Source organism: Gadus macrocephalus, chromosome 9 (genome assembly GCF_031168955.1).
Source record: "Gadus macrocephalus chromosome 9, ASM3116895v1".
NCBI classification, from domain to species: domain Eukaryota; kingdom Metazoa; phylum Chordata; class Actinopteri; order Gadiformes; family Gadidae; genus Gadus; species Gadus macrocephalus.
The window spans coordinates 7124647-7149273 of NC_082390.1; the positions used below are offsets into that span (position 1 = coordinate 7124647).

The 24627-nt window shown below is 39.8% G+C and overlaps 1 long non-coding RNA gene and 31 other non-coding genes across 32 annotated transcripts; 31 read left to right on the top strand and 1 right to left on the bottom strand.

The window, feature by feature from the left end:
* Positions 1-481: 481 nt before the first annotated feature.
* On the bottom strand, positions 482-2648 carry LOC132464256 (uncharacterized). The gene is made up of 2 exons (XR_009527210.1): positions 1966-2648; positions 482-1119 (listed from the first exon to the last, which is right to left on the bottom strand). It is a non-coding gene; the product is annotated as an uncharacterized LOC132464256 (long non-coding RNA).
* A 4393-nt stretch (positions 2649-7041) lies between these two features.
* trnal-caa (transfer RNA leucine (anticodon CAA)) lies at positions 7042-7152 on the top strand. Its single transcript has 2 exons — positions 7042-7079; positions 7107-7152. It is a non-coding gene; the product is annotated as a tRNA-Leu (tRNA).
* Positions 7153-7265: 113 nt separating this feature from the next.
* trnal-caa (transfer RNA leucine (anticodon CAA)) lies at positions 7266-7376 on the top strand. The gene is made up of 2 exons: positions 7266-7303; positions 7331-7376. It is a non-coding gene; the product is annotated as a tRNA-Leu (tRNA).
* A 559-nt stretch (positions 7377-7935) lies between these two features.
* Positions 7936-8046, top strand: trnal-caa (transfer RNA leucine (anticodon CAA)). The gene is made up of 2 exons: positions 7936-7973; positions 8001-8046. It is a non-coding gene; the product is annotated as a tRNA-Leu (tRNA).
* Positions 8047-8607: 561 nt separating this feature from the next.
* trnal-caa (transfer RNA leucine (anticodon CAA)) lies at positions 8608-8718 on the top strand. The gene is made up of 2 exons: positions 8608-8645; positions 8673-8718. It is a non-coding gene; the product is annotated as a tRNA-Leu (tRNA).
* Positions 8719-8831: 113 nt separating this feature from the next.
* Positions 8832-8942, top strand: trnal-caa (transfer RNA leucine (anticodon CAA)). Its single transcript has 2 exons — positions 8832-8869; positions 8897-8942. It is a non-coding gene; the product is annotated as a tRNA-Leu (tRNA).
* Positions 8943-9501: 559 nt separating this feature from the next.
* Positions 9502-9612, top strand: trnal-caa (transfer RNA leucine (anticodon CAA)). The gene is made up of 2 exons: positions 9502-9539; positions 9567-9612. It is a non-coding gene; the product is annotated as a tRNA-Leu (tRNA).
* A 561-nt stretch (positions 9613-10173) lies between these two features.
* trnal-caa (transfer RNA leucine (anticodon CAA)) lies at positions 10174-10284 on the top strand. The gene is made up of 2 exons: positions 10174-10211; positions 10239-10284. It is a non-coding gene; the product is annotated as a tRNA-Leu (tRNA).
* A 113-nt stretch (positions 10285-10397) lies between these two features.
* Positions 10398-10508, top strand: trnal-caa (transfer RNA leucine (anticodon CAA)). The gene is made up of 2 exons: positions 10398-10435; positions 10463-10508. It is a non-coding gene; the product is annotated as a tRNA-Leu (tRNA).
* A 559-nt stretch (positions 10509-11067) lies between these two features.
* trnal-caa (transfer RNA leucine (anticodon CAA)) lies at positions 11068-11178 on the top strand. Its single transcript has 2 exons — positions 11068-11105; positions 11133-11178. It is a non-coding gene; the product is annotated as a tRNA-Leu (tRNA).
* A 561-nt stretch (positions 11179-11739) lies between these two features.
* On the top strand, positions 11740-11850 carry trnal-caa (transfer RNA leucine (anticodon CAA)). Its single transcript has 2 exons — positions 11740-11777; positions 11805-11850. It is a non-coding gene; the product is annotated as a tRNA-Leu (tRNA).
* A 113-nt stretch (positions 11851-11963) lies between these two features.
* On the top strand, positions 11964-12074 carry trnal-caa (transfer RNA leucine (anticodon CAA)). Its single transcript has 2 exons — positions 11964-12001; positions 12029-12074. It is a non-coding gene; the product is annotated as a tRNA-Leu (tRNA).
* A 559-nt stretch (positions 12075-12633) lies between these two features.
* Positions 12634-12744, top strand: trnal-caa (transfer RNA leucine (anticodon CAA)). Its single transcript has 2 exons — positions 12634-12671; positions 12699-12744. It is a non-coding gene; the product is annotated as a tRNA-Leu (tRNA).
* A 561-nt stretch (positions 12745-13305) lies between these two features.
* Positions 13306-13416, top strand: trnal-caa (transfer RNA leucine (anticodon CAA)). The gene is made up of 2 exons: positions 13306-13343; positions 13371-13416. It is a non-coding gene; the product is annotated as a tRNA-Leu (tRNA).
* Positions 13417-13529: 113 nt separating this feature from the next.
* trnal-caa (transfer RNA leucine (anticodon CAA)) lies at positions 13530-13640 on the top strand. The gene is made up of 2 exons: positions 13530-13567; positions 13595-13640. It is a non-coding gene; the product is annotated as a tRNA-Leu (tRNA).
* A 559-nt stretch (positions 13641-14199) lies between these two features.
* trnal-caa (transfer RNA leucine (anticodon CAA)) lies at positions 14200-14310 on the top strand. Its single transcript has 2 exons — positions 14200-14237; positions 14265-14310. It is a non-coding gene; the product is annotated as a tRNA-Leu (tRNA).
* A 337-nt stretch (positions 14311-14647) lies between these two features.
* trnal-caa (transfer RNA leucine (anticodon CAA)) lies at positions 14648-14758 on the top strand. Its single transcript has 2 exons — positions 14648-14685; positions 14713-14758. It is a non-coding gene; the product is annotated as a tRNA-Leu (tRNA).
* A 337-nt stretch (positions 14759-15095) lies between these two features.
* Positions 15096-15206, top strand: trnal-caa (transfer RNA leucine (anticodon CAA)). Its single transcript has 2 exons — positions 15096-15133; positions 15161-15206. It is a non-coding gene; the product is annotated as a tRNA-Leu (tRNA).
* A 559-nt stretch (positions 15207-15765) lies between these two features.
* Positions 15766-15876, top strand: trnal-caa (transfer RNA leucine (anticodon CAA)). Its single transcript has 2 exons — positions 15766-15803; positions 15831-15876. It is a non-coding gene; the product is annotated as a tRNA-Leu (tRNA).
* A 782-nt stretch (positions 15877-16658) lies between these two features.
* trnal-caa (transfer RNA leucine (anticodon CAA)) lies at positions 16659-16769 on the top strand. Its single transcript has 2 exons — positions 16659-16696; positions 16724-16769. It is a non-coding gene; the product is annotated as a tRNA-Leu (tRNA).
* A 113-nt stretch (positions 16770-16882) lies between these two features.
* Positions 16883-16993, top strand: trnal-caa (transfer RNA leucine (anticodon CAA)). Its single transcript has 2 exons — positions 16883-16920; positions 16948-16993. It is a non-coding gene; the product is annotated as a tRNA-Leu (tRNA).
* Positions 16994-17775: 782 nt separating this feature from the next.
* trnal-caa (transfer RNA leucine (anticodon CAA)) lies at positions 17776-17886 on the top strand. The gene is made up of 2 exons: positions 17776-17813; positions 17841-17886. It is a non-coding gene; the product is annotated as a tRNA-Leu (tRNA).
* An 868-nt stretch (positions 17887-18754) lies between these two features.
* On the top strand, positions 18755-18865 carry trnal-caa (transfer RNA leucine (anticodon CAA)). Its single transcript has 2 exons — positions 18755-18792; positions 18820-18865. It is a non-coding gene; the product is annotated as a tRNA-Leu (tRNA).
* Positions 18866-19426: 561 nt separating this feature from the next.
* Positions 19427-19537, top strand: trnal-caa (transfer RNA leucine (anticodon CAA)). Its single transcript has 2 exons — positions 19427-19464; positions 19492-19537. It is a non-coding gene; the product is annotated as a tRNA-Leu (tRNA).
* Positions 19538-20467: 930 nt separating this feature from the next.
* trnal-caa (transfer RNA leucine (anticodon CAA)) lies at positions 20468-20578 on the top strand. The gene is made up of 2 exons: positions 20468-20505; positions 20533-20578. It is a non-coding gene; the product is annotated as a tRNA-Leu (tRNA).
* A 113-nt stretch (positions 20579-20691) lies between these two features.
* Positions 20692-20802, top strand: trnal-caa (transfer RNA leucine (anticodon CAA)). The gene is made up of 2 exons: positions 20692-20729; positions 20757-20802. It is a non-coding gene; the product is annotated as a tRNA-Leu (tRNA).
* Positions 20803-21584: 782 nt separating this feature from the next.
* Positions 21585-21695, top strand: trnal-caa (transfer RNA leucine (anticodon CAA)). Its single transcript has 2 exons — positions 21585-21622; positions 21650-21695. It is a non-coding gene; the product is annotated as a tRNA-Leu (tRNA).
* A 784-nt stretch (positions 21696-22479) lies between these two features.
* Positions 22480-22590, top strand: trnal-caa (transfer RNA leucine (anticodon CAA)). Its single transcript has 2 exons — positions 22480-22517; positions 22545-22590. It is a non-coding gene; the product is annotated as a tRNA-Leu (tRNA).
* Positions 22591-22704: 114 nt separating this feature from the next.
* On the top strand, positions 22705-22815 carry trnal-caa (transfer RNA leucine (anticodon CAA)). Its single transcript has 2 exons — positions 22705-22742; positions 22770-22815. It is a non-coding gene; the product is annotated as a tRNA-Leu (tRNA).
* Positions 22816-23374: 559 nt separating this feature from the next.
* On the top strand, positions 23375-23485 carry trnal-caa (transfer RNA leucine (anticodon CAA)). The gene is made up of 2 exons: positions 23375-23412; positions 23440-23485. It is a non-coding gene; the product is annotated as a tRNA-Leu (tRNA).
* A 337-nt stretch (positions 23486-23822) lies between these two features.
* Positions 23823-23933, top strand: trnal-caa (transfer RNA leucine (anticodon CAA)). The gene is made up of 2 exons: positions 23823-23860; positions 23888-23933. It is a non-coding gene; the product is annotated as a tRNA-Leu (tRNA).
* Positions 23934-24493: 560 nt separating this feature from the next.
* Positions 24494-24604, top strand: trnal-caa (transfer RNA leucine (anticodon CAA)). Its single transcript has 2 exons — positions 24494-24531; positions 24559-24604. It is a non-coding gene; the product is annotated as a tRNA-Leu (tRNA).
* Positions 24605-24627: the final 23 nt, after the last annotated feature.

Sequence of the window (24627 nt, forward strand, 5' to 3'; positions counted from 1 at the left end):
CTCAACGATTGGTGGATTCTTCTTGCTATCTTTTCAATTTGAATTCCTTTTCTGAGGTTGAGGTTGCTTGGGCAATTTGTTATGGCCCATCTTCTGATATCGATTTTGCCTCATTCATTTGGATAATTCTCATCCTCATCTTGTTTTTAAACATGCATACAATAGGCTAGTTAGTAGTAAAATAGTGTTTGACTCACAGCTTAAAGGGTCTGGGTTCGAACCTGCTAACTTTAACGCTTCCTGCTCATTAATGGTCAACAGACATTCCCTTTATTTCGCTTTGGATGAAAACGTCTGCTTATTGTCATTTTACCATTTTACAGGCATGCAGAGCTCTAGGCTCAACGAATCAGAGGGAGAGTTATATTTTGACCATCTATCTATGTAAATATTATGTAAACTGTACTCTCAAACAGATATACTGATAACTAATAATTGGCTTGCATGCTCGGACAGAGACACTCTTTGTCACACACAAGCACACACTGTACCTTTAATACAAGCACACACAAATACCAAATCATGGTTTCAGGTTCATACCGTCCCAAAAAGATATGATGAAAATATGTTAAGGTTCTATAATAATTATCTCCTATCCTGAAGCAGTTATGAGATAGCGACACACACATAGAGATAAATATATACATATTTTTAAGCAGACGATTAAAACTTATCTAAGGAACGTAATAGATACATTGATTGAATTTAAATACACATAAAAACAAGACACAAAGTGGTCAAATATAGTGCATGTTTTCCACAATAACAACCTTAAAAACCAACTAAAGATGTTAGATCGGGTCAAAATCGCAATGTTTTCATATAAATTTAACTAAATCCAAAAAGGGGAAACCCGCTTGGATGGCAGCATTAGTTTGCAACATTCTCTGAGCCATTCTTGGAGGCTGTGATTACAAACTCAACTTGGACTTCCCTTGGTGGAAATCGGGGACAGACTTCCTGTTCTGGAGCTGTGAGCAAGCAGCATCCATGGGAGGAAGGTCAGGAGATCGTGGGAACCTTCTGGGCGGCCCGGACCACGTCCTCCTGACGGTACCTTCTTCCCAGGGAACAACGTGACCAGCGCCACGTCAGGAAAAGACCGGGGCCGATAGGAAGCTGGAGAACAATGAGGGAAAGTGGTTGTTACGTTCACGATGAGCCCGCTAGAAGCTTGCTTTGTGCTGGGAACCCGCTGGGCCCATAATGGTAACTCTACTCTAAGTCTTGACAAACTCATTGAGAAAAAAAGTAAACAAGGCCCAGTTGACCTTTCCCACGGTCTGGATTGTGTTTATGTTTTGCTTGTGGAAGGCGATGCCGCCTTGGAGCAGGAGAGTGGAGGGATGGCTGTTTGTTTGGCTTTTCTTATCTGGATCAACCTGTTCGGTTCTGTTTGATTCATGTCTGTTATCTTTACCTTATTTGAGACAAAGGTATTTGTCAACACCTGACTCTAGGTGGTTTATTTTTTACGAAAGAGCAAAACTGTTTCTCTATTCAGGAAAGGGAAAATTGGTTGTATTTTATGCCACAAACATAAGGTAACTTTTATTTCTACTTAAATTGTACAGAAAGTGTTAGACTACACACATTAGACTCTATATGTTGGAAATCATATATGATTGAGACCATGTTGATGCTGCTGAAAAACCTCAATGCTCCTGATTCCCAATAGGGGATATGCGGGTTAGATGAGAGGATGTGTGCTTAATGAAAGTATTAGTTACTCATCCTAGCATTCTTTGGCTTCAGACTAGGTGTGCAACACTGTCACCAAAGAATCCCGAAAATCTTCAAGCCACTTTGTTTTTTCTTTCATCTCCACCTTAGTGGCTCACAGACAATGACCCATAACATAACCGTCCAACCGTCCTCATCAAAACGTTGGCGTGATGAAGAAATCAAAAATAACTCACTCTGACCAAAACGACCATAAGATGACGTAATGAAAAAAGGCCATACCTGTTGTTGTGGAATGACCGAAGACCCCCATACCTCCACTGCCTCCTGTTGTTGTGGAATGACGGCACGCCTCCGTACCTCCGCTGCCTCCTGTTGTTGTGATTCCCTCCACTGTTCTTTTTAATCTTCTTGACAAAACCGCGCACAGGAAGCTATTCCAGATATGTCCGGCGCGTAGTGTGGCCTTCCCAGCAGAACCATTAAGTGAAGAATAACAACTGTTTCACTGAACAATCTCGACCAATCGCCATGCATGCAGGGGTCCGGGGCCAACAACAGAGGGTTTAACCCAGACATGGTTATGCAGAGCCTGCTGAATTCCTTCCATACTTTCCCTTCTGGTGAGTCACTGTATGCCTGATCGAGCTTGTGCAAAATAACAAGTGTCCCACACATCTCTGTGTGTGTTAGGCAGTGTTGGGAACGTTACTTTAAAAAAGTAATTATCTACTTGTTCCAAAAAGTAACTGGGTTAGTAACTGAATTACTCTATAATAAAAGTAACTACTTACCAGGGAAAGTAACTATTTGCGTTACTGTAAAAAAAGAAAGTTGCTATATGTCAAAGAATTTGGATTTTTCTGAGCAGTTTTCACTTGGCCTTAATGTTTTAAATGCTAAACTGCCCATTCAAGGCCCTGATATACTTCCAACTGAATTTCAATTTGCTTAGTTGCAAAGGCTGTGGATTGGAACATCTGCTGAATACTACAGAAAATGCAAATTTTCCATCGGATTGCACCCGCTACTTAGCCTGACGATGTCATACTCATAATTCTAGTCAGAATATGAGTCTGAGACCGAACCATTGGGCTGTGATTATAGGGCGGAACCAGGAAGGAAAATGCCTCTTCGCTCAATTGGATAGACCTAAAACAAATCAGAGCATGTTGTGCGACGCACAGCTATTCTCAAACTAACTCAACTGAGCGCACGTTCGAAGAAGTAGAAAAAGAAGCACGGCAAAAACATCTTTTCCATCTACAAACGCCTTGATTGCGTTTCTCTGTTCCTCTTTCAGAATTAAGGCGCTGTCGAGGTCTTCTAAAACAGACTCAATGGCAGAATCTACCCTTCTTAGCTCTCCAGCGGCAGCCATGTTTGTTCACGAATTCGAACTGAGCGCTCTTTGGTGACGTGGTTGATTACGTTAATGTGTATCATCTGTCCATCAACGTATAAAGCCCGCCCTTACAATTTGATTGGTCAGATCACTTTTTCGAGGCCTTGAATACCTCCCAACTAGCTCAATTCCAGATCTCCCAGACCAAAAATTTTGTGGGCGGAGTTCAGGCTGGTATCCAGGCTACCCGTTACTGCCAAAAACGACAAAAACTGGACTTTAACACTATTTTGGAGACATTTAATAAATGATACACATATTACCAAAACGTCCGGTTAACCTGCGCGTAGGCCTTTAAAAACAGGAGATCCTGCCCGTCACTCAAGTTTCAAGAGTTTTGTTTATTTATTTATTTATTGCTCCCGGACTCGCCATTTCTGCTGCTTCATCGAACTGTTTGGTGTGTGCGTTTGTGCGCGCGCGCGTGTGCGTGCGTGTGTGTGTGCGCGCGCGCGCGCGTGTGTGTGTGTGTGTGTGTGTGTGTGTGTGTGTGTGTGTGTGTGTGTGGCGCGCGTGTCCTGGCTTGTGTGTAAAAACACTGGCTCCGATTGGCTACCATGAAACATGACTCTGCCTTAGCCAATCATAATCGCTTTTCTCGTTGTTAACCCACCTGGGTCTCCTCACTAGCAGTTTGTGTTTTTTGGAGCCAGGGGTGCGTTCGGATAAGTAGTTTATTCAATCAATTCACAATAACGCACCGCATTTAGCGTACAGTAACGGTAACGGCATACCTAACGGCGTTATTTTAAACGGCGTTATCACAAACATTGGTGTTAGGAGTCGCGGCCCGTCGGTCTGACAGGGCTGGCACGCCAGCTTCTCCTGCGATGGTTACTGGTAATGTAGTCGTTAATTAGGCTTCTATTTTTCTATATAGTCACTTTAAATTGATTGACCAAATGACTTTTGCTCAAAGTGGCTCAATGATGTATACAGCTGCACTGTAATTTACAGCGAGGTCATTGCTGTAGTCAGTGGCGACCGCCCCCCCCCCCCCCCCCCCCTCATGGCTCAATGGTTGAAAAAGCGCGCTAAAGTGCCCTTCATGAGTGTCGAAAACGAGAGGAAATGCCTTATTGGCTGCCCTTTTCACGTGCAAAACATGATTAGGTGCCCTCTAGGGTGCTCCTTCATACAATAAATTATGATGATGTGCCCTCTAGAACAACAAAATTCAATGACGTGCCTTAATGAGTGCCCTTATAATCCCCTTCTGCCCGTCTGGTGCCCTTTTAGTGCCCCCTTTAGTAGCTACCCTGATAGTGCCCTTCTGCCCGTCTGGTGCCCTTCTAGTGCCCTGATAGTCCCCTTCTGCCCGTCTGGTCCTTCAAGTGCCCTTCTGCCCATCTGGTGCCCTTTTAGTACCCTGATAGTGCCCTTCTGCCCGTCTGGTCCTTCTAGTGCCCTTCTAGTGCCCTTCTAGTACCCTGATAGTGCCCTTCTAGTACCCTGATAGTGCCCTTCTAGTACCCTGATAGTGCCCTTCTGCCCGTCTGGTCCTTCTAGTGCCCTTCTAGTGCCCCTCTGCCCGTCTGGTCCTTCTAGTGCCCATCCAGTGCCTTTCCAGTGCCCTTCTAGTGCCCTGATAGTGCCCTTCTGCTCGTTTGGTCCTTATAGTGCCCTTCTAGTGCTCTTCTGCCCGTCTGGTGCCCTTTTAGTGCCCGTCTGGTGCCCCCATGGTTGAAAAAGTGTGCTAAAGTGCCCTCTATGGTGGGGAAAATGAGAGAAAGTGCCTTATTGGCTGCCCTTTACAAGTGAACAAAAATTAATGAGTGCCCTAAGTTGCCCTTGATGATGATGATGTGCCCTCTGGAGCAAGAATATGGCAAACCGAAAAAAACACATGGTTAGCTATTGAGGTACAGACATTCCTCTCTTTGGTAGCTGACGAACGGGGAATGCGAGGCGTTGCTTTCATGTGGCGTCGCCATGACAAACCGCTACATCGAGTGGTAAATCTCCACTGGATAATGAAGCAAAAAGCGGATTAAGAGTATGTCAGTACCCATAGTGGAAAAGCGCAATTAGATGCCAAGTTAGAAAAACTTAATATTTTCAGTTTGCATAATCAGTTTAAAATGTATATACATTTTTTGAGCGTTCAAGATCATTCAAGTGTAGGTCATTTCATGCAAGAGAGACGATAATGGTCAGCTATCACCTCAACATGAAGGAAAACTTCCTTAAATGTTTCCGTAGCTGGCTGTCAGCGGTCAAAGACTGAATGGTAGCGGCACATTGAATTTTCTCCAGTCAAATTTTTACTTAAATGTTAGTAAAGATGAAAGCAGTAAGGCATCCTCCTTTCTTTGGCTAAAATGTGAAAGTGCACAATGATGTGAACAACTCATTTTGGTGTTTATAAAGTCGCTAGAATAAGGGGAAACAGTGTCTTTGAAGCAAAAAAAATTCTGGGGGAGGACCCCGAGACCCCCCGTTTAAATTATGAGCCCAACTATTCTTTTAAGTGCTACATGGAGATGTAACAAGTGCCCCGAATGAAACCTTCAAGGCAGCGCTTGCTAAGGTTAGGGGATAGGACCTTCCAGGCAGGGCTGCCTTTAAGGCTCCGTTGGGGGAACAAAACACCATCAAGTTAGAAAAGCCACTGTGTCCGCTGGTGGGGCCCCATGTTGTCCAGAATGTGCCCTTTTTATTTTTTCGCCCCTGCCCTTCAAACAGTCTGAGTCCGCCACTGGCTGTAGTGTTGTCAAATGACAGCCTTTATGTTCACTTTAAAAACCGTGCTCTGCTGTGCTTGGCAACAATAAACATTCATGCCTTTAAATGAATGGCTACAACGCAGGTGAATTGCTGTGTGCACCATCGACTTCTGATCTATCTAGCTATTGACAACTTTCTCTTTTCCCCCAACAAACCTTGCTTGTTAGGTTAAGTTAATTATTGTGAATGCTGAGAAGAATTTATAAGCTTATAAAATATGTGCTTCTACCTTCCTCAAAGCTGGGGTTTCTGGTCTTCAGCTGGAGGCGTGGATTAAAATCCCACTTCTCACAACCTATATGAAAATAATAGAATTATTGGGTACATTTTTGACGTCATTTTAGCTCAATATAGACATTCTACTTGAGTTACAGTCGTCAGGATGGCCGAGTAGTCGAAGGCGAAAGACTCAAGAATTACTACCTTTCTCAAAATTGTGCTTTCTGTTCTCCAACTGGAGGAGAGGGTTCAAATCACACTTCTGATAACCTCTATAAATTTCGGCTTTAGAAATCGTTGCTCAAACGAATAGAATTATTGGGTACATTTTTAAGGTTTTTAAACTCAAGTTAGACACTCCACTACACAGTCGTCAGGATGGCCTTCCTCAAACCTGAGGTTTCTGGTCTCCAACTGGATGCTTGGGTTCAAATCCCACTTCTGACAGCCTATTTAAAAACTTCAGTTTCCTGAATCATCGTTAAAATAACTATAATTATAAGGTTAATTTCTTGAGTCATTTTAAGTTAAAATAGACTCTCTACTTGATTTAGATAGATGTCAGGTTGGCCGAGCGGTCTAACGTGCCAGACTCAAGGATTACCACCTTCCTCAAAGCTGAGGTTTCTGGTCTCCAATTAGAGGCGTGGGTTCAAATCCCACTTCTGACAACATTTTTATATGGTCAGTTTTAAAAAACATTTTTCAACTTGCTACAATTATAAGGTACATTTCTTGAGTCATTAGAGCTTAATGTGGACTCTATACTAGATTTTAATTGTTGTGAGGATGGCCGAGCAGTCTAAGGCGTCAGACTCAAGGATTACTACCTTCCTCAAATCTGAGGTTTATGGTCTCCAACTGGAGGAGTGGGTTCAAATCCCACTTCTGACAACCTATTTAAAACTTCCATTTCATAAATTATTGTTCAAATAACTATAATTATATGGTTAATTTCTTGAGTCATTTTAAGTTAATTTAGACTCTCTACTTTGCATTAGGCAGATGTCAGGATGGCCGAGTGGTCTAAGGCGCCAGACTCAAGGATTACTGCCTTCCTCAAATCTGAGGTTTCTGGTCTCCAACTGGAGGCGTGGGTTCAAATCCCACTTCTGACAACTTTTTTAAATATTCAGTTTTAAAAAATCATTGTTCAACTTGCAACAATTATAAGGTACATTTCTTGAGTAATTAGAGCTTAATTTGGACTCTCTACTTGATTTTGAAAGTTGTCAGGATGGCCGAGCGGTCTAAGGCGCCAGACTCAAGGATTACCACCTTCCTCAAAGCTGAGGTTTCTGGTCTCCAATTGGAGGCGTGGGTTCAAATCCCACTTCTGACAACATTTTTATATGGTCAGTTTTAAAAATCATTGTTCAACTTGCTACAATTATAATGTACATTTCTTGAGTCATTAGAGCTTAATGTGGACTCTCTACTAGCTTTATATTGTTGTCAGGATGGCCGAGCGGTCTAAAGCGCCAGACTCAAGGATTAATACCTTCCTCAAACCTGAGGTTTCTGGTCTCTAATTGGAGGCGTGGGTTCGAATCCCACTTCTTACAACTTTTGTCAATCTTCAGTTTCATAAATTATTGTTCAAATGACTAGATTTACTAGGTTCATTTCTTGCGTTATTTTAGTTTAATTTAGAATCGCTACTTGTTTTTTGGAGTTGTCAGAATGTCAGAGCGGTCTTTGGCGCCAGACTCAAGGATTACTACCTTCCTCAAATCTGAGGTTTATGGTCTCCAACTGGAGGAGTGGGTTCAAATCCCACTTCTGACAACCTATTTAAAACTTCAATTTCATAAATTATTGTTCAAATAACTATAATTATATGGTTAATTTCTTGAGTCATTTTAAGTTAATTTAGACTCTCTACTTTGCATTAAACAGATGTCAGGATGGCCGAGCGGTCTAAGGCGCCAGACTCAAGGATTACTACCATCCTCAAATCTGAGGTTTCTGGTCTCCAACTGGAGGCGTGGGTTCAAATCCCACTTCTGACATCATATTTATATGGTCAGTTTTAAAAATCATTGTTCAACTTGCTACAATTATAAGGTACATTTCTTGAGTCATTAGAGCTTAATGTGGACTCTCTACTAGATATTTATTGTTGTCAGGATGGAAGAGCGGTCTAAGGCGCCAGACACAAGGATTATTATACCTTCCTCAAACCTGAGGTTTCTGGTCTCCAATTAGAGGCGTGGGTTCAAATCCCACTTCTGACAACATTTTTATATGGTCAGTTTTAAAAAACATTTTTCAACTTGCTACAATTATAAGGTACATTTCTTGAGTCATTAGAGCTTAATGTGGACTCTATACTAGATTTTAATTGTTGTGAGGATGCCCGAGCAGTCTAAGGCGTCAGACTCAAGGATTACTACCTTCCTCAAATCTGAGGTTTATGGTCTCCAACTGGAGGAGTGGGTTCAAATCCCACTTCTGACAACCTATTTAAAACTTCCATTTCATAAATTATTGTTCAAATAACTATAATTATATGGTTAATTTCTTGAGTCATTTTAAGTTAATTTAGACTCTCTACTTTGCATTAGGCAGTTGTCAGGATGGCCGAGTGGTCTAAGGCGCCAGACTCAAGGATTACTGCCTTCCTCAAATCTGAGGTTTCTGGTCTCCAACTGGAGGCGTGGGTTCAAGTCCCACTTCTGACAACTTTTTTAAATATTCAGTTTTAAAAAATCATTGTTCAACTTGCAACAATTATAAGGTACATTTCTTGAGTAATTAGAGCTTAATTTGGACTCTCTACTTGATTTTGAAAGTTGTCAGGATGGCCGAGCGGTCTAAGGCGCCAGACTCAAGGATTACCACCTTCCTCAAAGCTGAGGTTTCTGGTCTCCAATTGGAGGCGTGGGTTCAAATCCCACTTCTGACAACATTTTTATATGGTCAGTTTTAAAAATCATTGTTCAACTTGCTACAATTATAATGTACATTTCTTGAGTCATTAGAGCTTAATGTGGACTCTCTACTAGCTTTATATTGTTGTCAGGATGGCCGAGCGGTCTAAAGCGCCAGACTCAAGGATTAATACCTTCCTCAAACCTGAGGTTTATGGTCTCTAATTGGAGGCGTGGGTTCGAATCCCACTTCTTACAACTTTTGTCAATCTTCAGTTTCATAAATTATTGTTCAAATGACTAGATTTACTAGGTTCATTTCTTGCGTTATTTTAGTTTAATTTAGAATCGCTACTTGTTTTTTGGAGTTGTCAGAATGTCAGAGCGGTCTTTGGCGCCAGACTAAAGGATTACTACCTTCCTCAAATCTGAGGTTTATGGTCTCCAACTGGAGGAGTGGGTTCAAATCCCACTTCTGACAACCTATTTAAAACTTCAATTTCATAAATTATTGTTCAAATAACTATAATTATATGGTTAATTTCTTGAGTCATTTTAAGTTAATTTAGACTCTCTACTTTGCATTAAACAGATGTCAGGATGGCCGAGCGGTCTAAGGCGCCAGACTCAAGGATTACTACCTTCCTCAAATCTGAGGTTTCTGGTCTCCAACTGGAGGCGTGGGTTCAAATCCCACTTCTGACATCATATTTATATGGTCAGTTTTAAAAATCATTGTTCAACTTGCTACAATTATAAGGTACATTTCTTGAGTCATTAGAGCTTAATGTGGACTCTCTACTAGATATTTATTGTTGTCAGGATGGAAGAGCGGTCTAAGGCGCCAGACACAAGGATTATTATACCTTCCTCAAACCTGAGGTTTCTGGTCTCCAATTAGAGGCGTGGGTTCAAATCCCACTTCTGACAACATTTTTATATGGTCAGTTTTAAAAAACATTTTTCAACTTGCTACAATTATAAGGTACATTTCTTGAGTCATTAGAGCTTAATGTGGACTCTATACTAGATTTTAATTGTTGTGAGGATGCCCGAGCAGTCTAAGGCGTCAGACTCAAGGATTACTACCTTCCTCAAATCTGAGGTTTATGGTCTCCAACTGGAGGAGTGGGTTCAAATCCCACTTCTGACAACCTATTTAAAACTTCCATTTCATAAATTATTGTTCAAATAACTATAATTATATGGTTAATTTCTTGAGTCATTTTAAGTTAATTTAGACTCTCTACTTTGCATTAGGCAGTTGTCAGGATGGCCGAGTGGTCTAAGGCGCCAGACTCAAGGATTACTGCCTTCCTCAAATCTGAGGTTTCTGGTCTCCAACTGGAGGCGTGGGTTCAAATCCCACTTCTGACAACTTTTTTGAATATTCAGTTTTAAAAAATCATTGTTCAACTTGCAACAATTATAAGGTACATTTCTTGAGTAATTAGAGCTTAATTTGGACTCTCTACTTGATTTTGAAAGTTGTCAGGATGGCCGAGCGGTCTAAGGCGCCAGACTCAAGGATTACCACCTTCCTCAAAGCTGAGGTTTCTGGTCTCCAATTGGAGGTGTGGGTTCAAATCCCACTTCTGACAACATTTTTATATGGTCAGTTTTAAAAATCATTGTTCAACTTGCTACAATTATAATGTACATTTCTTGAGTCATTAGAGCTTAATGTGGACTCTCTACTAGCTTTATATTGTTGTCAGGATGGCCGAGCGGTCTAAAGCGCCAGACTCAAGGATTAATACCTTCCTCAAACCTGAGGTTTCTGGTCTCTAATTGGAGGCGTGGGTTCGAATCCCACTTCTTACAACTTTTGTCAATCTTCAGTTTCATAAATTATTGTTCAAATGACTAGATTTACTAGGTTCATTTCTTGCGTTATTTTAGTTTAATTTAGAATCGCTACTTGTTTTTTGGAGTTGTCAGAATGTCAGAGCGGTCTTTGGCGCCAGACTCAAGGATTACTACCTTCCTCAAATCTGAGGTTTATGGTCTCCAACTGGAGGAGTGGGTTCAAATCCCACTTCTGACAACCTATTTAAAACTTCAATTTCATAAATTATTGTTCAAATAACTATAATTATATGGTTAATTTCTTGAGTCATTTTAAGTTAATTTAGACTCTCTACTTTGCATTAAACAGATGTCAGGATGGCCGAGCGGTCTAAGGCGCCAGACTCAAGGATTACTACCTTCCTCAAATCTGAGGTTTCTGGTCTCCAACTGGAGGCGTGGGTTCAAATCCCACTTCTGACATCATATTTATATGGTCAGTTTTAAAAATCATTGTTCAACTTGCTACAATTATAAGGTACATTTCTTGAGTCATTAGAGCTTAATGTGGACTCTCTACTAGGTATTTATTGTTGTCAGGATGGAAGAGCGGTCTAAGGCGCCAGACACAAGGATTATTATACCTTCCTCAAACCTGAGGTTTCTGGTCTCCAATTAGAGGCGTGGGTTCAAATCCCACTTCTGACAACATTTTTATATGGTCAGTTTTAAAAAACATTTTTCAACTTGCTACAATTATAAGGTACATTTCTTGAGTCATTAGAGCTTAATGTGGACTCTATACTAGATTTTAATTGTTGTGAGGATGCCCGAGCAGTCTAAGGCGTCAGACTCAAGGATTACTACTTTCCTCAAATCTGAGGTTTATGGTCTCCAACTGGAGGAGTGGGTTCAAATCCCACTTCTGACAACCTATTTAAAACTTCCATTTCATAAATTATTGTTCAAATAACTATAATTATATGGTTAATTTCTTGAGTCATTTTAAGTTAATTTAGACTCTCTACTTTGCATTAGGCAGTTGTCAGGATGGCCGAGTGGTCTAAGGCGCCAGACTCAAGGATTACTGCCTTCCTCAAATATGAGGTTTCTGGTCTCCAACTGGAGGCGTGGGTTCAAATCCCACTTCTGACAACTTTTTTAAATATTCAGTTTTAAAAAATCATTGTTCAACTTGCAACAATTATAAGGTACATTTCTTGAGTAATTAGAGCTTAATTTGGACTCTCTACTTGATTTTGAAAGTTGTCAGGATGGCCGAGCGGTCTAAGGCGCCAGACTCAAGGATTACCACCTTCCTCAAAGCTGAGGTTTCTGGTCTCCAATTGGAGGCGTGGGTTCAAATCCCACTTCTGACAACATTTTTATATGGTCAGTTTTAAAAATCATTGTTCAACTTGCTACAATTATAATGTACATTTCTTGAGTCATTAGAGCTTAATGTGGACTCTCTACTAGCTTTATATTGTTGTCAGGATGGCCGAGCGGTCTAAAGCGCCAGACTCAAGGATTAATACCTTCCTCAAACCTGAGGTTTCTGGTCTCTAATTGGAGGCGTGGGTTCGAATCCCACTTCTTACAACTTTTGTCAATCTTCAGTTTCATAAATTATTGTTCAAATGACTAGATTTACTAGGTTCATTTCTTGCGTTATTTTAGTTTAATTTAGAATCGCTACTTGTTTTTTGGAGTTGTCAGAATGTCAGAGCGGTCTTTGGCGCCAGACTCAAGGATTACTACCTTCCTCAAATCTGAGGTTTATGGTCTCCAACTGGAGGAGTGGGTTCAAATCCCACTTCTGACAACCTATTTAAAACTTCAATTTCATAAATTATTGTTCAAATAACTATAATTATATGGTTAATTTCTTGAGTCATTTTAAGTTAATTTAGACTCTCTACTTTGCATTAAACAGATGTCAGGATGGCCGAGCGGTCTAAGGCGCCAGACTCAAGGATTACTACCTTCCTCAAATCTGAGGTTTCTGGTCTCCAACTGGAGGCGTGGGTTCAAATCCCACTTCTGACATCATATTTATATGGTCAGTTTTAAAAATCATTGTTCAACTTGCTACAATTATAAGGTACATTTCTTGAGTCATTAGAGCTTAATGTGGACTCTCTACTAGATATTTATTGTTGTCAGGATGGAAGAGCGGTCTAAGGCGCCAGACACAAGGATTATTATACCTTCCTCAAACCTGAGGTTTCTGGTCTCCAATTAGAGGCGTGGGTTCAAATCCCACTTCTGACAACATTTTTATATGGTCAGTTTTAAAAAACATTTTTCAACTTGCTACAATTATAAGGTAAATTTCTTGAGTCATTAGAGCTTAATGTGGACTCTATACTAGATTTTAATTGTTGTGAGGATGCCCGAGCAGTCTAAGGCGTCAGACTCAAGGATTACTACCTTCCTCAAATCTGAGGTTTATGGTCTCCAACTGGAGGAGTGGGTTCAAATCCCACTTCTGACAACCTATTTAAAACTTCCATTTCATAAATTATTGTTCAAATAACTATAATTATATGGTTAATTTCTTGAGTCAATTTAAGTTAATTTAGACTCTCTACTTTGCATTAGGCAGTTGTCAGGATGGCCGAGTGGTCTAAGGCGCCAGACTCAAGGATTACTGCCTTCCTCAAATCTGAGGTTTCTGGTCTCCAACTGGAGGCGTGGGTTCAAATCCCACTTCTGACAACTTTTTTAAATATTCAGTTTTAAAAAATCATTGTTCAACTTGCAACAATTATAAGGTACATTTCTTGAGTAATTAGAGCTTAATTTGGACTCTCTACTTGATTTTGCAAGTTGTCAGGATGGCCGAGCGGTCTAAGGCGCCAGACTCAAGGATTACCACCTTCCTCAAAGCTGAGGTTTCTGGTCTCCAATTGGAGGCGTGGGTTCAAATCCCACTTCTGACAACATTTTTATATGGTCAGTTTTAAAAATCATTGTTCAACTTGCTACAATTATAATGTACATTTCTTGAGTCATTAGAGCTTAATGTGGACTCTCTACTAGCTTTATATTGTTGTCAGGATGGCCGAGCGGTCTAAAGAGCCAGACTCAAGGATTAATACCTTACTCAAACCTGAGGTTTCTGGTCTCTAATTGGAGGCGTGGGTTCGAATCCCACTTCTTACAACTTTTGTCAATCTTCAGTTTCATAAATTATTGTTCAAATGACTAGATTTACTAGGTTCATTTCTTGCGTTATTTTAGTTTAATTTAGAATCGCTACTTGTTTTTTGGAGTTGTCAGAATGTCAGAGCGGTCTTTGGCGCCAGACTCAAGGATTACTACCTTCCTCAAATCTGAGGTTTATGGTCTCCAACTGGAGGAGTGGGTTCAAATCCCACTTCTGACAACCTATTTAAAACTTCAATTTCATAAATTATTGTTCAAATAACTATAATTATATGGTTAATTTCTTGAGTCATTTTAAGTTAATTTAGACTCTCTACTTTGCTTTAAACAGATGTCAGGATGGCCGAGCGGTCTAAGGCGCCAGACTCAAGGATTATTACCTTCCTCAAATCTGAGGTTTCTGGTCTCCAACTGGAGGCGTGGGTTCAAATCCCACTTCTGACATCATATTTATATGGTCAGTTTTAAAAATCATTGTTCAACTTGCTACAACTATAAGGTACATTTCTTGAGTCATTAGAGCTTAATGTGGACTCTCTACTAGATATTTATTGTTGTCAGGATGGAAGAGCGGTCTAAGGCGCCAGACACAAGGATTATTATACCTTCCTCAAACCTGAGGTTTATAGTCTCCAACTAGAGGCGTGGGTTCAAATCCCGCTACTGACAACCTTTTTAATGCTTCAGTTTCATAAATTATTGTTCAAATAACTATAATTATATGGTTAATTTCTTGAGTCATTTTAAGTTAATTTAGACTCTCTACTTGTATTAAATATATGTCAGGATGGCCGAGCGGTCTAAGGCGCCAGACTCAAGGAACACTACCTTCCTCAAATCTGAGGTTTCTGGTCTCCAACTGGAGGCGTGGGTTCAAATCCCACTTCTGACAACTTTTTTAAATATTCCGTTTTAAAAAATCATTGTTCAACTTGCTACAATTATAAGGTACATTTCTTGAGTCATTAGAGCTTAATGTGGACTCTATACTAGATTTTAATTGTGGTGAGGATGGCCGAGCAGTCTAAGGCGTCAGACTCAAGGATTACTACCTTCCTCAAATCTGAGCTTTATGGTCTCCAACTGGAGGAGTGGGTTCAAATCCCGCTTCTGACAACCTCATTAATACTTCAGTTTCATAAATTATTGTTCAACTAACTATAATTATATGGTTAATTTCTTGAGTCATTTTAAGTTAATTTAGACTCTCTACTTTGCATTATGAAGATGTCAGGATGGCCGAGTGGTCTAAGGCGCCAGACTCAAGGATTACTGCCTTCCTCAAATCTGAGGTTTCTGGTCTCCAACTGGAGGCGTGGGTTCAAATCCCACTTCTGACAACTTTTTTAAATATTCAGTTTTAAAAAATCATTGTTCAACTTGCAACAATTATAAGGTACATTTCTTGAGTAATTGGAGCTTAATTTGGACTCTCTACTTGATTTTGAAAGTTGTCAGGTTGGCCGAGCGGTCTAAGGCGCCAGATTCAAGGATTACCACCTTCCTCAAAGCTGAGGTTTCTGGTCTCCAATTGGAGGAGTGGGTTCAAATCCCACTTCTGACTACATGTTTATATCGTCAGTTTTAAAAATCATTGTTCAACTTGCTCCAATTATAAGGTACATTTCTTGAGTCATTAGAGCTTAATGTGGACTCTCTACTAGATATTTATTGTTGTCAGGATGGAAGAGCGGTCTAAGGCGCCAGACACAAGGATTACTACCTTCCACAAACCTGAGGTTCTTAGTCTCCAACTAGAGGCGTGGGTTCAAATCCCGCTTCTGACAACCTCATTAATACATCAGTTTCATAAATTATTGTTCAAATAACTGTAATTATATGGTTAATTTCTTGAGTCATTTTAAGTTAATTTAGACTCTCTACTTGCATTAATATAATGTCAGGATGGCCGAGCGGTCTAAAGCGCCAGACTCAAGGATTAATACCTTCTTCAAACCTGAGGTTTCTGGTCTCTAATTGGAGGCGTGGGTTCAAATCCCACTTCTGACATCATATTTATATGGTCAGTTTTAAAAATCATTGTTCAACTTGCAACAATTATAAGGTACATTTCTTGAGTAATTGGAGCTTAATTTGGACTCTCTACTTGATTGTGCAAGTTGTCAGGATGGCAGAGCGGTCAAAGGAGCCAGACTCAAGGAATAACACCTTCCTCAAAGCTGAGGTTTCTGGTCTCCAATTGGAGGCGTGGGTTCAAATCCAACTACTGACAACATTTTTATATGGTCAGTTTTAAAAATCATTGTTCAACTTGCTACAATTATAAGGTACATTTCTTGAGTCATTAGAGCTTAATGTGGACTCTCTACTAGCTTTATGTTGTTGTCAGGATGGCCGAGCGGTCTAAGGCGCCAGACCCAAGGATTACTACCTTCCTCAAACCTGAGGTTTATAGTCTCCAACTAGAGGCGTGGGTTCAAATCCCGCTTCTGACAACCTCATTAATACTTCAGTTTCATAAAATATTGTTCAAATAACTATAATTATATGGTTAATTTCTTGAGTCATTTTAAGTTAATTTAGACTCTCTACTTGCATTATAAATATGTCAGGATGGCTGAGCGGTCTAAAGCGCTAGACTCAAGGATTACTACCTTCCTCAAATCTGAGGTTTATGGTCTCCAACTGGAGGAGTGGGTTCAAATCCCGCTTCTGACAACCTCATTAATACTTCAGTTTCATAAATTATTGTTCAACTAACTATAATTATATGGTTAATTTCTTGAGTCATTTTAAGTTAATTTAGACTCTCTACTTTGCATTAGGCAGATGTCAGGATGGCCGAGTGGTCTAAGGCGCCAGACTCAAGGATTACTGCCTTCCTCAAATCTGAGGTTTCTGGTCTCCAACTGGAGGCGTGGGTTCAAATCCCACTTCTGACAACTTTTTTAAATATTCAGTTTTAAAAAATCATTGTTCAACTTGCAACAATTATAAGGTACATTTCTTGAGTAATTGGAGCTTAATTTGGACTCTCTACTTGATTTTGAAAGTTGTCAGGTTGGCCGAGCGGTCTAAGGCGCCAGACTCAAGGATTACCACCTTCCTCAAAGCTGAGGTTTCTGGTCTCCAATTGGAGGAGTGGGTTCAAATCCCACTTCTGACTACATGTTTATATCGTCAGTTTTAAAAATCATTGTTCAACTTGCTACAATTATAAGGTACATTTCTTGAGTCATTAGAGCTTAATGTGGACTCTCTACTAGCTTTATATTGTTGTCAGGATGGCCGAGCGGTCTAAGGCGGCAGACCAAAGGATTACTACCTTCCTCCAACCTGAGGTTTATAGTCTCCAACTAGAGGCGTGGGTTCAAATCCCGCTTCTGACAACCTCATTAATACTTCAGTTTCATAAAATATTGTTCAAATAACTATAATTATATGGTTAATTTCTTGAGTCATTTTAAGTCAATTTAGACTCTCTACTTACATTAAAAATATGTCAGGTTGGCCGAGCGGTCTAAAGCGCTAGACTCAAGGATTAATACCTTCCTCAAACCAGACGTTTCTGGCCTCTTATTGGAGGCGTGGGTTCGAATCCCACTTCTTACAACTTTTGTCAACCTTCAGTTTCATAAATTATTGTTCAAATGACTAGATTTACTAGGTTCATTTCTTGCGTTATTTTAGTTTCATTTAGAATCGCTACTTGTTTTTTGTAGTTGTCAGAATGTCAGAGCGGTCTTTGGCGCCAGACTCAAGGATTACTACCTTCCTCAAATCTGAGGTTTATGGTCTCCAACTGGAGGAGTGGGTTCAAATCCCACTTCTGACAACCTATTTAAAACTTCAATTTCATAAATTATTGTTCAAATAACTATAATTATATGGTTAATTTCTTGAGTCATTTTAAGTTAATTTAGACTCTCTACTTTGCATTAGACAGATGTCAGGATGGCAGAGCGGTCTAAGGCGCCAGACTCAAGGAACACTACCTTCCTCAAATGTGAGGTTTCTGGTCTCCAACTGGAGGCGTGGGTTCAAATCCCACTTCTGACATCATATTTATATAGTCAGTTTTAAAAATCATTGTTGAACTTGCTACAATTATAAGGTACATTTCTTGAGTCATTAGAGCTTAATGTGGACTCTCTACTAGAGAATTATTGTTGTCAGGATGGTAGAGCGGTCTAAGGCGCCAGACACAAGGATTATTTTACCTTCCTCAAACCTGAGGTTTATAGTCTCCGACTAGAGGCGTGGGTTCAAATCCCGCTACGACGATACGATACGATATAACTTTATTAATCCCCCGTAGGAGAAATTTGTTTGTTGCAGCAGCAGTGGAAGGACACAGGACAAAATAACAATGTAATAAATACAATAAATAAATAAATACAAAGTGCTAATGCATAAGGAGACGCTTATAGTTAATAGGGACAAAAACAAGACAAACAGAAACAACATCAAGATGGGTGATGCATATACACATATATACGCATACCTAAACACACACACACATGCATATGCAAACACATAGACATACACAAACACAATCATCATCGGGCACTGTTGAACAGCCTAATGGCTACCGGCACAAAGGAGCACCTGAAGCGCTCCGTCTTGCACCTGGGGAACATGAACCTGTGGCTGAAGGTGCTCCCCATCTGCCACAGCTCAGCATGGAGGGGATGGGAGGGGTTGCCCATGATGGACTTGAATTTGTCCCTCATCCTCCTCTCCACCACCACCTCCAGACTGTCCAGCTCAAGTCCCACAACAGAGCTGGCTTTCTATGGCTTTTTTTTACTGACAACCTAATTAATGCTTCAGTTTCATAAATTATTGTTCAAATAACTATAATTATATGGTTAATTTCTTGAGTCATTTTAAGTTAATTTAGACTCTCTACTAGTATTAAATATATGTCAGGATGGCCGAGCGGTCTAAGGCGCCAGACTCAAGGAACACTACCTTCCTCAAATTTGAGGTTTCTGGTCTCCAACTGGAGGCGTGGGTTCAAATCCCACTTCTGACAACTATATTAAATATTCCGTTTTAAAAAATCTTTGTTCAACTTGCTACAATTATAAGGTACATTTCTTGAGTCATTAGAGCTTAATGTGGACTCTATACTAGATTTTAATTGCTGTGAGGATGGCCGAGCAGTCTAAGGCGTCAGACTCAAGGATTACTACCTTCCTCAAATCTGAGGTTTATGGTCTCCAACTGCAGGAGTGGGTTCAAATCCCACTTCTGACAACCTATTTAAAACTTCCATTTCATACATTATTGTTCAAATAACTATAATTATATGGTTAATTTCTTGAGTCATTTTAAGTTAATTTAGACTCTCTACTTTGCATTAGTCAGATGTCAGGATGGCCGAGTGGTCTAAGGCGCCAGACTCATGGATTACTACCTTCCTCAAATCTGAGGTTTCTGGTCTCCAACTGGAGGCGTGGGTTCAAATCGCACTACTGACAACTTTTTTAAATATTCAGTTTTAAAAAATCATTGTTCAACTTGCAACAATTATAAGGTACATTTCTTGAGTAATTGGAGCTTAATTTGGACTCTCTACTTGATTTTGAAAGTTGTCCGGATGGCCGAGCGGTCTAAGGCGCCAGACTCAAGGATTACCACCTTCCTCAAAGCTGAGGTTTCTGGTCTCCAATTGGAGGCGTGGGTTCAAATCCCACTTCTGACAACATGTTTATATGGTCAGTTTTAAAAATCATTGTTCAACATGCTACAATTATAAGGTACATTTCTTGAGTCATTAGAGCTTAATGTGGACTCTCTACTAGCTTTATATTGTTGTCAGGATGGCCGAGCGGTCTAAGGCGCCAGACACAAGGATTACTACCTTCCACAAACCTGAGGTTCATAGTCTCCAACTAGAGGTGTGGGTTCAAATCCCGCTTCTGACAACCTCATTAATACTTCAGTTTCATAAATTATTGTTCAAATAACTATAATTATATGGTTAATTTCTTGAGTCATTTTAAGTTAATTTAGACTCTCTACTTGCATTACAAATATGTCAGGATGGCCGAGCGGTCTAAAGCGCCAGACTCAAGGATTAATACCTTCAGTTTCATAAATTATTGTTCAAATGACTAGATTTACTAGGTTCATTTCTTGCGTTATTTGAGTTTCATTTAGAATCGCTACTTGTTTTTTGGAGTTGTCAGAATGTCAGAGCGGTCTTTGGCGCCAGACTCAAGGATTACTACCTTCCTCAAATCTGAGGTTTATGGTCTCCAACTGGGGGAGTGGGTTCAAATCCCACTTCTGACATCATATTTATATGGTCAGTTTTAAAAATCATTGTTGAACTTGCTACAATTATAAGGTACATTTCTTGAGTCATTAGAGCTTAATGTGGACTCTCTACTAGATATTTATTGTTGTCAGGATGGTAGAGCGGTCTAAGGCGCCAGACACAAGGATTATTATACCTTCCTCAAACCTGAGGTTTATAGTCTCCAACTAGAGGCGTGGGTTCAAATCCCGCTACTGACAACCTTTTAAATGCTTCAGTTTCATAAATTATTGTTCAAATAACTATAATTATATGGTTAATTTCTTGAGTCATTTTAAGTTAATTTAGACTCTCTACTTGCAATAAATATATGTCAGGATGGCCGAGCGGTCTAAGGCGCCAGACTCAAGGAACACTACCTTCCTCAAATCTGAGGTTTCTGGTCTCCAACTGGAGGCGTGGGTTCAAATCCCACTTCTGACAACTTTTTTAAATATTCCGTTTTAAAAAATCATTGTTCAACTTGCAACAATTATAAGGTACATTTCTTGAGTAATTGGAGCTTAATTTGGACTCTCTACTTGTTTTTGACAGTTGTCAGGATGGCCGAGCGGTCTAAGGCGCCAGACTCAAGGATTACCACCTACCTCAAAGCTGAGGTTTCTGGTCTCCAATTGGAGGCGTGGGTTCAAATCCCACTTCTGACATCATTTGTATATGGTCAGTTTTAAAAATCATTGTTCAATTTGCTACAATTATAAGGTACATTTATTGAGTCATTAGAGCTGAATGTGGACTCTCTACTAGCTTTGTATTGTTGTCAGGATGGCCGAGCGGTCTAAGGCGCCAGACACAAGGATTACTATCTTCCTCAAACCTGAGGTTTATAGTCTCCAACTAGAGGCGTGGGTTCAAATCCCGCTTCTGACAACCTCATTAATACTTCAGTTTCATAAATTATTGTTCAAATAACTATAATTATATGGTTAATTTCTTGAGTCATTTTAAGTTAATTTAGACTCTCTACTTGCATTAAAAATATGTCAGGATGGCCGAGCGGTCTAAAGCGCCAGACTCAAGGATTAATACCTTCCTCAAATCTGAGGTTTCTGGTCACTATTTGGAGGCGTGGGTTCGAATCCCACATATTACAACTTTTGTCAATCTTCAGTTTCATAAATTATTGTTCAAATTACTAGATTTACTAGGTTCATTTCTTGCGATATTTGAGTTTCATTTAGAATCGCTACTTGTTTTTTGGAGTTGTCAGAATGTCAGAGCGGTCTTTGGCGCCAGACTCAAGGATTACTACCTTCCTCAAATCTGAGGTTTATGGTCTCCAACTGGAGGTGTGGGTTCAAATCCCACTTCTGACAACCTATTTAAAACTTCAATTTCATAAATTATTGTTCAAATAACTATAATTATATGGTTAATTTCTTGACTCATTTTAAGTTAATTTAGACTCTCTACTTTGCATTAGGCAGTTGTCAGGATGGCCGAGTGGTCTAAGGCGCCAGACTCAAGGATTACTGCCTTCCTCAAATCTGAGGTTTCTGGTCTCCAACTGGAGGCGTGGGTTCAAATCCCACTTCTGACAATTTTTTTAAATATTCAGTTTTAAAAAATCATTGTTCAACTTGCAACAATTATAAGGTACATTTCTTGAGTAATTAGAGCTTAATTTGGACTCTCTACTTGATTTTGCAAGGTTGTCAGGATGGTCGAGCGGTCTAAGGCGACAGACTCAAGGATTACCACCTTCCTCAAAGCTGAGGTTTCTGGTCTCCAATTGGGGGCGTGGGTTCAAATTCCACTTCTGACAACATTTTTATATGGTCAGTTTTAAAAATCATTGTTCAACTTGCTACAATTATAATGTACATTTCTTGAGTCATTAGAGCTTAATGTGGACTCTCTACAAGATTTATATTGTTGTCAGGATGGCCGAGCGGTCTAAAGCGCCAGACTCAAGGATTAATACCTTCCTCAAACCTGAGGTTTCTGGTCTCTAATTGGAGGCGTGGGTTCGAATCCCACTTCTTACATCTTTTGTCAATCTTCAGTATCATAAATTATTGTTCAAATGACTAGATTTACTAGGTTCATTTCTTGCGTTATTTTAGTTTCATTTAGAATCGCTACTTGTTTTTTGGAGTTGTCAGAATGTCAGAGCGGTCTTTGGCGCCAGACTCAAGGATTACTACCTTCCTCAAATCTGAGGTTTATGGTCTCCAACTGGAGGTGTGGGTTCAAATCCCACTTCTGACAACCTATTTAAAACTTCAATTTCATAAATTATTGTTCAAATAACTATGATTATATGGTTAATTTCTTGACTCATTTTAAGTTAATTTAGACTCTCTACTTTGCATTAGGCAGTTGTCAGGATGGCCGAGTGGTCTAAGGCGCCAGACTCAAGGATTACTGCCTTCCTCAAATCTGAGGTTTCTGGTCTCCAACTGGAGGCGTGGGTTCAAATCCCACTTCAGACAATTTTTTTAAATATTCAGTTTTAAAAAATCATTGTTCAACTTGCAACAATTATAAGGTACATTTCTTGAGTAATTAGAGCTTAATTTGGACTCTCTACTTGATTTTGCAAGGTTGTCAGGATGGTCGAGCGGTCTAAGGCGCCAGACTCAAGGATTACCACCTTCCTCAAAGCTGAGGTTTCTGGTCTCCAATTGGGGGCGTGGGTTCAACTCCCACTTCTGACAACATTTTTATATGGTCAGTTTTAAAAATCATTGTTCAACTTGCTACAATTATAATGTACATTTCTTGAGTCATTAGAGCTTAATGTGGACTCTCTACAAGCTTTATAATGTTGTCAGGATGGCCGAGCGGTCTAAAGCGCCAGACTCAAGGATTAATACCTTCCTCAAACCTGAGGTTTCTGGTCTCTAATTGGAGGCGTGGGTTCGAATCCCACTTCTTACATCTTTTGTCAATCTTCAGTATCATAAATTATTGTTCAAATGACTAGATTTACTAGGTTCATTTCTTGCGTTATTTTAGTTTCATTTAGAATCGCTACTTGTTTTTTGGAGTTGTCAGAATGTCAGAGCGGTCTTTGGCGCCAGACTCAAGGATTACTACCTTCCTCAAATCTGAGGTTTATGGTCTCCAACTGGACGAGTGGGTTCAAATCCCACATCTGACAACTTATTTAAAACTTCAATTTCATAAATTATTGTTCAAATAACTATAATTATATGGTTAATTTCTTGAGTCATTTTAAGTTAATTTAGACTCTCTACTTTGCATTAAACAGTTGTCAGGATGGGCGAGCGGTCTAAGGCGCCAGGCTCAAGGATTACTACCTTCCTCAAATCTGAGGTTTCTGGTCTCCAACTGGAGGCGTGGGTTCAAATCCCACTTCTGACATCATATTTATATGGTCAGTTTTAAAAATCATTGTTCAACTTGCTACAATTATAAGGTACATTTCTTGAGTCATTAGAGCTTAATGTGGACTCTCTACTAGATATTTATTGTTGTCAGGATGGAAGAGCGGTCTAAGGCGCCGGACACAAGGTTTATTATACCTTCCTCAAACCTGAGGTTTATAGTCTCCAACTAGAGGCGTGGGTTCAAATCCCGCTACTGACAACCTTTTTAATGCTTCAGTTTCATAAATTATTGTTCAAATAACTATAATTATATGGTTAATTTCTTGAGTCATTTTAAGTTAATTTAGACTCTCTACTTGTATTAAATATATGTCAGGTTGGCCGAGCGGTCTAAGGTGCCAGACTCAAGGAACACTATCTTCCTCAAATCTGAGGTTTCTGGTCTCCAACTGGAGGCGTGGGTTCAAATCCCACTTCTGACAACTTTTTTAAATATTCCGTTTTAAAAAATCATTGTTCAACTTGCTACAATTATAAGGTACATTTCTTGAGTCATTAGAGCTTAATGTGGACTCTCTACTATCGTTATATTGTTGTCAGGATGGCCGAGCGGTCTAAAGCGCCAGACTCAAGGATTAATACCTTCCTCAAACCTGAGGTTTCTTGTCTCTAATTGGAGGCGTGGGTTCGAATCCCCCGTCTTACAACTTTGGTCAATCTTCAGTTTCATAAATTATTGTTCAAATGACTAGATTTACTAGGTTCATTTCTTGCGTTATTTGAGTTTAATTTAGAATCGCTACTTGTTTTGTGGAGTTGTCAGAATGTCAGAGCGGTCTGTGGCGCCCGACTCAAGGATTACTACCTTCCTCAAATCTGAGGTTTATGGTCTCCAACTGGAGGTGTGGGTTCAAATCCCACTTCTGACAACCTATTTAAAACTTCAATTTCATAAATTATTGTTCAAATAACTATAATTATATGGTTAATTTCTTGAGTCATTTTAAGTTAATTTAGACTCTCTACTTTGCATCAGACAGATGTCAGGATGGCCGAGCGGTCTAAGGCGCCAGACTCAAGGATTTCTACCTTCCTCAAATCTGAGGTTTCTGGTCTCCAACTGGAGGCGTGGGTTCAAATCCCATATCTGACATCATATTTATATGGTCAGTTTTA